Source organism: Lutjanus erythropterus, chromosome 20, assembly GCF_056507025.1.
Source record: "Lutjanus erythropterus isolate fLutEry1 chromosome 20, fLutEry1.hap2, whole genome shotgun sequence".
In the NCBI taxonomy this organism is placed as follows: Eukaryota; Metazoa; Chordata; class Actinopteri; order Lutjaniformes; family Lutjanidae; genus Lutjanus; species Lutjanus erythropterus.
Window position 1 is genome coordinate 14,346,863 of NC_139336.1, and position 15,638 is coordinate 14,362,500.

Sequence of the window (15,638 nt, forward strand, 5' to 3'; positions counted from 1 at the left end):
AGTTTTCTTGCCTAAATCCCTCAACTGTACTCTGAAATGAGGAACTGCTGTTTGTGTATGTCATATTTCCATGGGCTCATCAATTTTACCTCTGGTTCAGAAGCATTCCCTACTCTTGGTTTAGTTGCATCCTTTGTATCAAATTCAGATGAAATAATATTCCTGTTTATTTTACGTTGTTTTGATCAGGTCATAGAGTTTATAGAGCCTTTTTGTGACTGTTGGATACATTTTCTTCATCACCCTGAGATCCTTCTGAAGACAAGAGTCACAACTTGGCCCCTGGATTTATTCTTGCTGTAAAGATATATTTACCTATAGACTGATATATTTGAGTTGAAAGGTTATGCAGTTATTGCATAACTGAGTGGACTGTGTATATTTTAAGCTGTGTTTTCTAATGTAAAATATTTTTGTAGAAAAATAAAAAGAATCTGAATGACTTTATTGGCTAACTCAGTGTTGTGGCTGCCTGGGCTGTGTGTAATTATTTAGTGTCATTGAAAAGCAGCCCAGGCTTGAAGACAGATGAAGGTAACATGACAGCTTGCAGACACCAACTGGGAGCTGCTCTCCATCTCTCTGATGTTCTTAAGCGTGTTTTCTCTTGTAATGGTCACTGCTGCTCATCAGGAACGCAAACCACGTCACGTCAATCACGCCACACATTCAGTCTGAGTCTGCTTAGTCATGAACACACTCACTCAGAGTCTGCGTCATCATCAAATTGGCTGGCAGAGGATTATGCAGTAACCCGTGTATCTTAAGGCAGGAGAATCAGAAAAGCAATGTCACCTAATCCAAAAAATATTCACCAACTCAGATACTGCTAATTCAGAGATCAAAGTTAACAGGATGTCAGGCCCTGTCGAGTGTTGGTAGACTCACAGACACACTAACACACAAGGAGCAAAATATGTCGGGTTCTTCAAAACAGAAAAAAATATAAAGTAAATACTCAAACTTTTCAGATGCGTTCTGAATTAATGATTCAGAAAAAAAAGAAAAACTGCAAATTCTTGTATTATTAATAAACTAATGTCGAGTTTTTCATGAAAGCAGGGGTAGGCAGTTTAGTTTTGGCATCGCTGAGCAAAAGTTCGATAATCATAACTTTTCAGCATAATGTACATTCAACAAATATATGAAGGCTAAACTTTTAGCTCCCATTTTTGAGTTGAAGTGAAAAAACTTTTTGGCCTCTGTGTACACAAGGGGTTTATTTTCTCTCAAATGTCATTAACAAAATCTGTTATTGGTTCTGCAGCTGCCTACATGATGTTTTTGTGGTACCACTTTTCAGATCTCCAGTCTCATGGTAAGTAGCTGGTTCAATTGTTATATATTTGAGATTTCTTTGAAATTACCTTGAGATTACCCCAAAATCTGCCCTAAATATCATGCTAGCTTGGTGGTAATTAGCCAGTAATGTATTTGAACTTTATATGAAATTACCCCCAGTATTTGCCCCAACTTTCATGGTAAACAGATGGCACAAACTAGTAGGAAATTAAACTCAGTTTAGTGGCCTGCTCAGTAAAGGTTAGACAGAAACTTATTGGAAATGAAGCTGGCATGATCAGCAAAAAATTAGTTTGAAGTTAAGTTAATTTGACTTGATCATCATTTAGGTGGTTTTGGCCACAACACCGGTTTGTCCTCAGGCTTCAGAAAATTTAGCAGGAGGAGACTTTGGCCAATCACAGGTCAGTTAGAGTTGATTGTTGTATCTCATTCCCAAAATGTCAGTATTTAATGACCAGGGTTTGAGTCTCAACAATCTACCACCTTCGAGCCACCATCTGAAAGTTTTGGTAATTAATATATATTTAATATCTGTCTCCAGAATTAGTTAACATACCTTTAAAAAAGACCTCAGACTTTTTGATATGATGCTAAATATGCTAAAGAGCTAAAGAGGCACATGCCTCTTCACTAAAAACAGCACTGTCCTTTACTGCTGATTGTTTTGTAGGAGTAGGTAATGTCCTAATCACGCACAGGCACAAATACAGTGTGTGCATGCCTGTGCAGGTGTTTGTGTTTGTGTGGATGTTTGTTCGTTTATTCTACCCAAAGGCTGCGGATGAACCCCCACCAAACTAATGCAGAGCCAAAACTTCCTTCTGTTTTGAGGTAAAATGAAGTTTAAAAGTGTAAAAAGTCATTCAATCGCTATTTCTGCCAACAGCAGCAGTTTTCCTTCCCTCCTCTTGACACACTCGAGTGGTATTAATTAACTGGTGTGGCTCAGCAGCCACCAGGAGAGCACCTGCGCCCACAGGCGAATGCAGCAGAGATGGGTGACTTTCCAGCTGTATGTCGTCGTCGGAAATATACCATTAACGGACCAATTAGATGTGTTTAATTCAGCAATATTGGAATTTTATTAAAAAAAGGGGAAAGCTATCATTTTAAAAATGCATTTTTACTGAATATGCTAAATAGTTTCATCAACTATGGAGCTTTCTCTATAGTTGACACATGGCACTCTCACTGCTTGAGTCTCCAGATGGGCCAGGCAGAACCAATCAATCACTCTGTAACTAAAATATTCAAGAGTGGAAGAGCCGCTTGCAAAGCTGAGAAGTTGCACTAGGGTGGTTTACAGGCAGAGAGCGTACAGTGAGAGGAGAAATAAATGGACAGAAAGTGACAGATTAATAGACAGATACACGGGGTTAGAAACAGACAAAGTGAAAACTGGCAGCCAGAGAACAAAACCACCAAGAAAACACATAAAAAGACAAACAGATGTAGAGATAGGGAAAAAATGAAATGTCATATCCTCAGAGACGCTGGCAAAGATAAAGAGGCAATTTAGCAGTAAGTACATAATCCACAGAGGAGATAGGAAACTGTTTCCACACTGTCACTGCTCATACATTCTGTCAAAGGACTATTCAACTTATAACAACTTGGGCCCTATTTTTATTGTTTTGACCATCCTTTCTATCAGTTATGGAAGCAATATACTCATGTAACTGCTAACAGGACAACAGTGCTACAATAATATATTTACTTTCTCTAGAGGTCGCAGTAGACCAATACCATCTCAGACCTAAACAAATACAAGCTTTGTTTACTTAGAAAAGTTGGAGGAAAAGTTCTGATAAAATATGGATCAAGACCATTGCCTATTTCTCACCTAAAATGTTTTCAGAAACATAATTTAGCACACCATTTAGATATATTTTAAACAGGCCAGCGCCATTTTGGCTCTGGTTTCCAATGGAGACTCCCAAAACACAGATCAAACTGTGAAACTAGGCAGTGCTGGTCAAATAGGGATCAAGATTCTGTTACTGCATTGCCCGTTTCTCACGTAAAAAAACAAAATCTCAAGAAAAGATTAAATCAAAGGCAACTGGACTTTGAAGACGTTTTGCCTCTCATCCAGGAAGCTTCATCAGTTTATGCGTGTCAGACTAGTCTGAGCTAGTCTGACACAGTCTGGCTCAGACTAGTCTGATTCATTCACTGTATCGTTCAGGGCTTGACTGGTGCTCCAAATGCGCCCTCAAAGTAATAGTTAACTAAGACGGGTTGTTCACAAAGGATAAGCCGATAAGCTGAGAATTTAGTTGGACAAAGACACCGTTAAAGTCTGTGTAAAGAAAATTCTGAAATTTTCTTCTAAAGACATACAATAACTGCTGAAAATATGCAAAAGGACTGTGAGCTACGTAGTGCTGAATTGTGCTATTAGACTGTTAAACTGTGTTCAGGAGTTTTTTTTTTAAATAAACTATTAATTTACCAAAACCTGCCATAAGCGAACTGATGAACCACCGCCTCAACTGAACTGACTCAGAAATGAACTTTTTTTTAATTCATTTTGATTCATTTCAATTTGCTCACCCAAAAGATTTGTTCTTTTCAACAAATCATTCGCCAACGACACAACACTACAGACGGTAGTAGAAGACCTTTCTTTTCTCTTCCAAATCCAAACGTGATCATCCGACTGCTGATGTTTCTGACCTCTTTTTCTCAGCAAACATGGTGAACACATCTTAAACGACAAAATAAGACTCAAAGTTCTAACAAACATACATGTATTTTAAGAAAGCGTTTTCTAAATAAAGTTCTGGCAGAGAGTGCTGTGTCAAAACCAAAGCTCCTCCTGTTCAGACAGTTGCCAGCTGTCAGACCAATAACAAGATGCTACTATCAGAAAAGGGCAACGTGAAATCAATCCGTGAGTTTGATTTGTGTGTGTTTGTGTGTTTGTGTGTGTGCTTGTCTCAGACAGGGGAGGTTAGTGCTCTGCAGTGAGATGAATTCTGAACCACGCTCTCTATCAGACACTCACACTCTCTTTGTACCGCTGGTATCTTGGCAAACCCCACACAGACACACGCATATGATTATTTCTGTGTGTATTTGCCTGTGTGTGTGTATGTGTGTGTGTGCGTGTGTAGTATTTAGCTTTCAGGATAGCCCTCCCTAGACCGGGAGGTGGTGGTCATAGGGGAGAGCAGCAGCTGTTGTTGTGGCTGTCCATTTTGCATTTTGCCTGTCCTCACGCACACATCAAAGAGCTTGGAGCGGGACCCCTGAAGCTGGCACAGGTGCAGAATACACAACACAGACCTCTAAACACCTGACAAGTAACGGCGTCTGAGCCGTGGGAGACGCCGCAAGGAGACGGGATGCTGGAGCAGTTGCAGCAGCAGCCAAATTGTGGGAAATGCGGCAAGGCTCGGTTTCACCAACAAGGATTCATTTTTAAACCGGATTAATTCATTGTTTAACTTGAGATTATGTTGCACCAAACTTTTAAACTAGCTTGAAATTCAAAAGATTAAGTTTAAACCTCTTTTTAAATCTCAGTTTAGGTTTTTTATTTCTCCAAACCTAGATTAAATTTAATTGTTTCGCAATTTTTCTTCTCACGTTCACTCCAGTCAATAACTCAGCTAGCAAGTTTCTCTTAGAGGAGAAACTAGAGCTTCTCTGTGGAGCCCTCATGAGTAGGTGAAGTAGGCCAACTAACTTTTTAGACACCTAGCAAACAATGTAATATTTTTTTGTGTTGTAGCAAAGAATGTAATGTTTTGTTAACTTTTTAGCTAGCTACCAAACAATTCAACATTTTGTTAAGGTATACAGAGCAGCTAGAAGTTTTCACCTGTCTTTTATACTTGGTCTATTATATTTTATACAAGGACTGGCATTTATTTATTTGTTTATTTATTTAAATTTGGGTAAGCAAGCATCTCCATAGTGCTTACATTACTTTAAATTGTGGTTTTGATCACTAGCTCTGCTAAACACATATAACCCAGATATACATGCACATGGAATATCCCACTATCTATCTTTCTGACACCCTCTGCATGCATGACTAAACCCAGTCAGTTGTGAGTGGGTTCAGTCACGGTATCTGCATGTGCATTACAAATATGTAAATGTATTTAAATATGTGAGATACTGCTGGCCGGCCAGAAGAGGCACCTGAAGGCCTCTGCACCTATTATCAATGGCAGGGTTCCACAGGCCGGGCAGAGCCGATCAGTCAGTCTGAAGTAACCCACACTGAGGCTCAAGTATTCTCATTTCCTGCTAATATCACGAATGTGTCATCATGGGATGGTGTGAGAGGATGTTAACTGTGAGATGCACCATCTGCTGTGGTGGCAAAAGGCTTTGCACTGTTTTCTAAACATGTATCTAAATGAGCAACATGAATTTTCTGCAGCTTCGTTCAGCAACAGTCATTCTTGATGACTTATTCAGATACTGCAAAATAAGGAACAAAATTTCAATCGCTCACAGCAGGGCGCTCCTGTCACTTTGGTCCTTGCTATTTGGGTTGTTTTCCTTCAGGTGCTGCACTTTTCCTCCCTCAGTCTGAACACATGCAGGTCTTGTGACAAGGTGAATTACAGATGCTAAATTGCAGACTGTAAGTAAGCAGCCATCTATTTAGAAACAGAATCAGCTTTATTGGCATGGTATGTGTACAAATGAAGACAATGAAGCTCAACAAAGAAGGCAAGACATATACGTACATACTATATATGTATAAGCAACAGTGACAAACAACATAAATAAAAAAAAAACAATAGTGCAAAGGAAACAGATATTGTGGATGATTAGATATGGATATATATAGAATATAATAATAAGTGAAGATATAGCTTTTACTGTAATTAGTGACCCATACTGAAAATGTGTTAATCCCTTCTTGAAACCATTGAAAAACATATGCTGCAAAGTCAAACCCACACTATTCAACATGGCTTTGCACCTATTTGTTAGTGCTGTGCTGCCCCCTGCTGGTGATCAAATATAAAATTTTGATGATCATTGTAAAGGTGGAGACTGCAGGGTCAGATCAAAGATGAGCCTAATCAAATTCAGTTCATAAAGGAAGAAATAATGTATTAAGTGTTTTTTCTTTTAATAAGTCAGTATAGGAAACCACTTAAATTGCCTCAACAAAACATGGAATAGTGATGTGAAATAGTGGGGTAAACACAGGTATTAACAATGATATTAATTAAGGGCCCCTTCCATTTAGTGTAGCAGAGCCTTTCCAACAGCAGCATCCTCACTGTGTTTAACCTGTTGATGTTTCGCTCAGCTGTGTGGTGGAGCACATTTTGAGTCACTATATGTGTGTTGAACCAAATTCAAGCTGAATGAGCCATTACTTGGTTTAGGTATGTTATGCTAAAAAAAAAAATCCACTAGATGTCACTGTGTCTCTAAACAGTCTTTTCAGTTTGCCTCCTAGCAAGAAATTGGAATCAAAAAGTCACTACATACAGTGGATTTTTCAAAGGTAATTTATCTTTATTTTAGTTTCAGAGGCTTGACTGAATAGAGTTATGTTCATTGACACACAAAATAGTCTAATAAGGGTCATATAATTTTCTAAAAAAACATGCTCTAAACAGGTTGTTTGTCACTTTAAGGTAAAAGTAGTGAAGCAAAGCTAAAATTGACATTTGCCATAGAAAAAACAGAAACTTGTGATCATTCATTGTTGTTAATATGATAACTTTGCATATAAACTGAAATAATATGTGGGCTAAGCTTGTCTTCGCTGAAAAGAAAACCAAATTTTGAAGATGGTTAAAAGACATTGCTGGGGGATCTGTAACAGCAATATATATTCACATCTTAAATTAGCTAATGTAAGCAGAATGCTAACTAGTTATTCTATACATAACTGTTCTACATCAATCATTAACTAGCTAGTGTCTTGCTAACATTAACTAACTTAAGATGTGACCCTATATGTTGGTTATACAGGAAATGGAGAAAGCTGTCAGATGTAACAAGTTTACTCAACTGTTATTGGGGCATAGGGGAAAATGGAGTTAAGACAATAAATTTACGTGTTTTTTTTTAATGAAATAATCAAATTATCCAAAATGTTGGGCTGTTGCTGATGAGCAAGTCTGATTTATTTCTTAAACAAGTATAGTTTTAAAAAGACAGAAAGGTCTGTTAAAATACAAAACAATTATTATTGTTATTATTGCCCCAACAAAATAAAAAAAAATGTCCATTTCTTTTTTCAGGCTCAGGACATTGATTGGTTAATTGGTGTTTACTCTGCTACATGGCTGCTGCGAAAAAAGGCCTGTGGTTGATTAAAGCCCCTTCAGTGTTTCTTTTCAGACAGTTGAAGCAGTGTCAGTAGCAGGAGTATCTGCAGGGTCTCATCTCTGATCTCCTCAGGCGTCTCCTTTAATATTTCTGTGGGCTTCTGTTCAGAGGCTTTGGCTTGAGGTCTGTCTCCTCTGGGTGCTCCTTAGACCCTCTGTCAGTTTTTATTAGATCTACTGACACAAGAGTTTCTGACCAGTAAAAATGTTTGTTATTGATAAATATATTCTGTTTAAAACTTCTGAAACAAACTTATTTCTGTATCAAGTTGTAAACTGTGCATCCACACTTTGAGGGCCTCCTGCCTTTTTCCCAGATGGAGACACGTCCTTTCAATTTCCTTCTACCTTTTTATCTTTCGCTTCCCCTTCCTGTCTCGAGAGGTTCTCTTCTTTTCTTGTGCACTCTCTCAAGGGCTTCCTCCTCATCTTTCATCACTTTCTCTTCTGTCTTCACTTTCTCTTTGCCCTTCTCTCTGTCTTGCCCATTTTCCTTTCTTCCTCCTCTAATTTTTCAGTTTAATCGATTCATTAATTTCTCTCTTTCTTCTCTTTCCGTAATTCCTTTTTAATTTCCTCTAATTTGTCATGCTTTTCACTCTAAAAGTCTAAGATTCGTTATTCCCTTTGCATGAAAATCTATCCATCCCCTTTGAGTTTTAAGATGTCCTTGATTAGACCTTTACAGTATATTCACTTCCCTCGCTATTTGACTTTGTCTGCCTCATATAATCTTATATAAAATATCTGTCCAAAACATTATATTTTACCACAAAAGTGAGACGTAGTCATGTAATTAGTAGCCTACATGCTTTAGTTGTTTGTAGATAATCCTCTGATCATCTACAAACATCTACAAATGAAATAAATTTCATTTCTCACACTCCTCAAACAAAAAAACACCACTCTGCTAAAAAAGTCCAGGGTAGAAACTGAATTAATGTAAATATGACTTTATCCTTTCTGATAATTGAGTGCTTTTTTGGCAGTGACACTACCTTCCTCCTAATATTATATTTGCTCCGGTAAAATAGCATTATGGGTTGTTAAAGCGCCTACAGTCAGATTATTTTGTGTTATTATATTAGGTGCACAAAAGCTCATTTTCCCAAATGCATGTGTCGTTGAGCTCAGCGGACCAGGGAAGGTATGCAGAGAGTACTGCTGTTCTGTTATCTCATATATGTATTAGAAATATAACATATTTATGTGTTATGAAACATGCGTATATATATGTATATATATATATATATATACACACATATATATATGTATGTATGTATTGTATATAAATATTGTTCATATGTATATTTTTTGCATATGTACTTGATTATATTTATAACTCATTCATACTATATACACTGTTTAAGGGTAAATATCAGAGGTGGATTCAATTTGAGTCACATGACTTGGACTTGCAAGACTTGGACAAGATTTGAAACACTTCCTTTACCCTGGATTCTGCTACTAGTGTCTTGAGACTTGAGCCTTCTCACTGGAAAAACCTTGATACTTCTCTGGAAGGATGAAAACTCACTATTGCATTATGACTTGTTCAGGACTTGAAACTCAAAGTTTAGGACTTTTGATTTGTCTATTTCGACTTGGGTCTTGAGTGTGAAGACTTGAGATTTACTTATGACTTGCAAATCAAAACTTGCTCCCACCTCTGGTAAATATCTGTCTAACTTTTAATGTTTTGTTATCTGTATATATTTTTCTACTTATCTTCATTCCCTTCCTATCTACAGTCCCTCTCTTATCTTCTTCTGCTTCTGTAATACTAAATGCTAAATTTCCTTCCTAAAATTTGATTTGATCTTTTCAGGGCACAGTCAGCGGAGAATTGTAGCTGGTAACTAAATTGCATTATGGGTATTCATGATTCCAAGGACACATTAATCAGTTTTGCACAAGACAGCAACACAACACAATGCAGACATATCTATATACTGAAACAAACCTGAGCTTGAGTGAGTGACTTGAAATGGATCATTAGTTTGCTGCAGTTTGAGTTTTTCAGTATCGATCCAGCAGGCGGCAGTATTGGCAAATAAGAGATTTAGTGACACTTCACTGTGGTTTCTAAACACTTCTTCTCATCTCTACAGTTGTGGCACAGTGTTGGTCATTAATAAAGCACAGATTTGTGTTAATTTATTGTGACACTATAGTAAAAGCTAGTATTTTACCCTGTAAACTATATTTATTTTATTAGATTAAAGGACGGCTTTGCTTTAATAGTACAATTCAGCTTCAAGATTTTCTCTTGATCTTTGTCCTACTTAGCTCAATTATCAGTTGTGTATCTTTGACACTGTGGTTGTGGTTTAAAAGATGCAGGAGATTATTACTTTTGCAGGAATGAAAATGTTTTGAATTTCCCCTCCCCTCACACTCCTCTCTTTCCCCAAAAATGAAGTACCTTGCCTGGGAAGTACCTCAGCATTCAGTTTTTGCAGGAGGAGAGAGGATTATTCATCCCACCCACTCAGTCAGTCAGTCACCCACTACATCCAGGCGGTGAACAGATCACAGAGCAGCGTCTCCGCACTACAACCACCAGGGTCATGCTCTGCATCTCCCAGCTGCAGCTTTTAGACTTACTTGTCGAAACTGTCGAAACCACATCATTTCCTGTGCCATGAGATATTTTTACTGCAGCAGAACTGATGCATTACAGAAACAAGACACAAAGTTTGCACTTCACTCTACTGTTGGATTCATTGCAAAACAACTGGATGTGGAGCAAATAAGCTAAAAAATCCCATGTGAAATATAGACATTTACATTCCCATTACAGCACTGCCCAGTGGTTCTTAAAAACCATCAGCAGAAGCAGATGTTTGCAGTGTCTTTTTCTACATGAACTTGACTTTGCAGCATAGTTGCAGAGGTGACACACGCCGCAGGCAGGAACAGACTGAATTCCATCTTCAAGCCTTAAGTTGATTTAAGCTGAGGAGAAATGTTTCAACATGCCTACAGTTGCGGTGGAAAGGCCTCATAAAGACAGCAGGACGCTTTTTCTAAGAGTGCTGTGAAATCAGAAGAGGTGGATCATCATGCTCAGGTAAAAAAAAATATGATAATAAAGTACAGTGTGTACATCCTCAGATACAGCAATCCCAATAAACAGACTCATAAACCACACAAGCACCTATATGAAACATTTAAACACAAGTTAAAAATGCAGTCAAATGTTCCTTTTTAACCCTCTATGGTACCATGTTGCCCTCAGGCAACAAACCCATTTTTGCCCTGTCACATCTCCACAATGCATCCCTTTAAATGATGTGATACTTTAAAAAAAAAAGAGGTAAAACCATAGGGAACCATTAACAATGCTTTAATTTGTCACATGACCTCCAGGAAGCGATTTTGAAACCCTTCTTGGCGGGCTTTTTCTAAGGAGACAGCTCTGCTATCTTGCTGCAAAAAAAAGACTCTCAAAAAGTTATTTTTTGTCCCCTTTCCACCTGGAAAAAAATGTCTTCACACTAATAGGTGAGTAAACTTTAAGTTTTGATAGTTTCATGCAACTTATTTACTAATTTAATAGTGGATACTTGTTAAAATGCAGCTGTTGCCCTGAGGCAACAACGTGCCATCATGGAAAGTTGCAATGTTGCCTGCAACAGTGAACCATTATGGAATCACTATAGCAAACACAACACTGACCACTGGCCTATTTGGGTGGAGAAAAAGGGCAGATGCAGATACCCTGGATGTAAGGGTATAGTGAAATCACAGTGCACAAAATGTGTCACCTGCCTGTGCTTCACTCCTGAAAAAAACAGCTTCATGGAGTTCCATAAGCACTGAGCAGCAACACCACAAGTGATGGCAACACATGTCAGGAAAGACACAGGGGACTGACACAAAACATGCACTGAAAAGAAGCAGTGATGATCAAACACTGGAATTTGTTGTTTTTGTTTTTCAAATGGTTATGGTAATGGTTATCTTTGTTGATTTAAGTAGTTTAAAGTTTTATACTTTACACATTTATTTCAATGGGTTGTTCCTAAATGGTACAATGTTGCCAACAGGCAACAGGCAACATTTAGCCAAGAAACTTTTTAAATTCTTTTTAAAATTCTTTTTAATTTAAAATTTAAAATGAATTGTGACTTCTTGATGTTATTGAATATTTTTGCATATGTTTATGAAATAAACAATGTTCAAATTGGAGAAGGAACGTTCTTTTTCACTTATGCACCATTATGGTACAATGTTGCCTACAGGCAAAGAACCCCAAAAACTTCCAAAAATAAAAATAAAAATAAAATTTCTTCAGATTATGTTTATTTAGTCTATTTTGAGACATAAAAACACATTTCCCTCACTGGCATCATAATGTGTACCATAGAGGGATATGACCATACATACATACATACATACATACATACATACATACATACATACATATGACCATACATACATACACATACATACATACATACATACATATGAGCATACATGCATACATACATACATACATACATACATATGAGAATACATACATATGAGCATACATACATACATACGTACATACATATGAGCATAATTACATATGAGCATACATTCATACATATGACCATACATACATACATACATACATACATACATATGACCAAACATACATATGACCATGCATACATACATACATATGACCAGACATACATACATACATACTTATGACCATACATGCATACATATGACCATACATACATATGAGCATACATTCATACATATGACCATACATACATACATACAGACATACATACATACATATGGTCATACATATGACCATGCATACATACATACATACATACAAACATATGAGCATAAATGCATGCATATATACATACATATGACCATGCATACATACATACATGTGACCATACATACATACATACATACATACATACATACATATGAGCATATATACATACATACATATGACCATACATACATACATACATACATACATACATACATATGAGAATACATACATACATATGACCATGCATACATACATATGAGCATACATACATATGACCATACATACATACATACATATGACCATACATACATACATACATATATATGACCATACATACATACATACATACATACATACATACATATATATTTAAATTCTTTTCATAATTCTCTTTAATTTAAAATTGAAAATGAATTGAGACTTCTTGATAATATTGAATATTTTTGTATATGTTTATGAAATAAACAATGTTCAAATTGGAAAAGGAACGTTCTTTTTCACTTATGCACCATTATGGTACAATGTTGCCTACAGGCAACGAACCCCAAAAACTTCCAAAAATAAAAATAAAAATAAAAATAAAATTTCTTCAGATTATGTTTATTTAGTCTATTTTGAGACATAAAAACACATTTCCCTCACTGGCATCATAATGTGTACCATAGAGGGATATGACCATAGATACATACATACATACATACATACATATGACCATACATACATACATACGTATGACCATACATGCATACATACATACATACATACATACATACATACATACATATGAGCATACATACATACATATATACATACATACATACATACATATAAGCATACATACATACATACATATGACCACACATGCATACATACATACATACATACATACATACATACATACATATGAGCATACACACATACATACACATGAGCATACATACATACATACATGTGACCATACATACATACATACATAAATACATACATATGACCATGCATACATACATATGACCATACATACATACATATGACCATACATACATACATACATACATATGACCATACATACATATATACATACATACATACATATATATGACCATACATACATACATACATACATACATACATATATATTTAAATTCTTTTTATAATTCTTTTTAATTTAAAATTTAAAATGAATTGTGACTTCTTGATGTAATTGAATATTTTTGCATATGTTTATGAAATAAACAATGTTCAAATTGGAAAAGGAACGTTCTTTTTCACTTATGCACCATTATGGTACAATGTTGCCTACAGGCAACGAACCCCAAAAACTTCCAAAAATAAAAATGAAAATAAAAATAAAATTTCTTCAGATTATGTTTATGTAGTCTATTTTGAGACATAAAAACACATTTCCCTCACTGGCATCATAATGTGTACCATAGAGGGATATGACCATACATACATACATACATACATACATATGACCATACATGCATACATACATAAATACATACATACATATGAGAATACATGCATACATACATAAATACATACATACATATGAGAATACATACATACATACATATGAGCATACATACATACATACATATGAGCATAAATACATACATACATACATATGAGCATACATATATATGAGCATAAATACATACATACGTACATACATATGAGCATACATACATATGAGCATACATTCATACATATGGCCAAACATATGACCATGCATACAAACATAAATACATATGACCATACATACATACATACATACATACATACATACATACATACATACATACATACATACATATGACCATGCATACATACATACATATGACCATACATAAATATGACCATGCATACATACATACATATGACCATACATACATACATACATACATACTTATGACCATACATGCATACATATGACCATACATACATACATACATACATATGACCATGCATACATTCATATAACCATACATTCATATATACACACATACATACATACATATGAGCATACATGCATGCATACATACATACATATGACCATGCATACATACATACATGTGACCATACATACATACATACATATGAGCATACATACATATGAGCATATATACATACATACATATGACCATACATACATACATACATACATACATAAATACATACATACATACATATGAGAAGACATACATACATATGACCATGCATACATACATATGAGCATACATACATACATATGACCATACATACATATATACATACATATATATGACCATACATACATACATACATACATACATACATACATATATATTTAAATTCTTTTTATAATTCTTTTTCATTTAAAATTTAAAATGAATTGTGACTTCTTGATGTTATTGAATATTTTTGCATATGTTTATGAAATAAACAATGTTCAAATTGGAAAAGGAACGTTCTTTTTCACTTATGCACCATTATGGTACAATGTTGCCTACAGACAACAAACCCCAAAAACTTCCAAAAATAAAAATAAAAATAAAATTTCTTCAGATTATGTTTATTTAGTCTATTTTGAGACATACAAACACTCCAAACATTTTTTCCCTCACTGGCATCATAATGTGTACCATAGAGGGTTAAATTTACCACAGCAGTTTTTATACATCTAATCTGAACATTAAAGGAAATGCTATTTTTTGCAATTATAAAACAGTCAGTGAAACAAACTAAAAACAGGTTAAAGGTATACTATGCAGGATTAGTCAGTTGCCATTCAACGTTGGCCCCTCCTCCCAGGTTCCACAGTTGAGTGAGCAAGAGAGTGAATGAAGAGAGGGAGCTGCGTTAGCAAGAAAAAAGCAGCGAGAGAAATACATCAGTGGTTTGCGTGTGTAGCTCAGCAACACCCTCAGTCAAACAGACACACAAGATCCGCAGACAGAGACAGTGTTCACTTTCACTCAGAGCAAACTGGTTTAGTTGATGTCTAATGTGTTATTTAAATGTTTCTCGAGAATTTCTCCTGGAGGAAACATCTAATAACCTCTTATTAACATCAACATTACAGATACTGCATTTCTACTCCCATCATATCTCTAACATTAAGCAGACCATACTCAGTGTTGAGCAAATTACTAAAATTTAGTAATTTGTTGCAATACAATATCAATACTCCTAGCCACCAGATAGCAGCGATGACTAGCATTCCTATATGTTAGCTACACTAA